Genomic DNA, 760 nt, shown 5'->3' with positions numbered 1-760 from the left:
TTTTGGGGTCTAGAGTTATTGTTACCCATATATTGGACTTGTTCCTCCTTGATGCTAGGGTTGAAGGGTTGATATTCTGTGCATGCTCCTCCTCCATTCGAATCACACCTCATCACTGGATGTACCTGAGTAGAATCACACAAACCATCAATCTTTTTATTTAAGAGTTCCACTTGGTTAGATATAATAGTAACTGCGTCGAGGTTGAAGACACCGGTTGCTTTCGTCGACTTTGTTCTCATAACTTGCCACTGATAGTTATTCAGTGACATCTCTTCAATAAATTCGTAAGCCGCCTCAAGTATCTTATTATTGATAGTTCCTCCAGCGGCTGCATCAATCATCTGTCGAGTCAAAGGATTCAGACCATTATGGAACGTTTGAACTTGTAGCCAAAGTGGTAACCCATGGTGAGGGCACCTTCTCAAAAGGTCCTTGTATCTCTCCCATGCATCGCAGAGTGTTTCTAAATCCATCTGCACAAAAGAAGAGATATCATTACGTAATTTGGCTATTTTAGTCGGTGGAAAATATTTTAATAAAATTTTTTGGTCATTTGTTCCCAAGTAGTGATTAACCCTCGTGGTAACGAGTTCAACCACTGTTTAGCCTTATTCCTTAATGAAAAGGGAAACAACCGAAAACGTATGGCATCATCAAAAACGCCATTGATTTTAAATGTATCGCAAAATTCTAGGAAATTTTAAAGTGAGCGTTGGGATCCTCGTCCTGTAAATCATCAAACTGAACAAACTGTTGT

General features: G+C 39.3%; 1 non-coding gene across 1 annotated transcript; it reads left to right on the top strand.

Moving 5' to 3' along the window:
- The first annotated feature begins 402 nt into the window (after window positions 1–402).
- Window positions 403–509, top strand: LOC128286091 (small nucleolar RNA R71). The gene has a single exon (XR_008276636.1). It is a non-coding gene; the product is annotated as a small nucleolar RNA R71 (small nucleolar RNA).
- Window positions 510–760: the final 251 nt, after the last annotated feature.

Source organism: Gossypium arboreum, chromosome 12 (genome assembly GCF_025698485.1).
Source record: "Gossypium arboreum isolate Shixiya-1 chromosome 12, ASM2569848v2, whole genome shotgun sequence".
Classification (NCBI taxonomy): Eukaryota; Viridiplantae; Streptophyta; class Magnoliopsida; order Malvales; family Malvaceae; genus Gossypium; species Gossypium arboreum.
The sequence above is the reverse complement of the archived record's forward strand: the minus strand, read 5'-3'. Positions and strand labels throughout refer to the sequence as shown.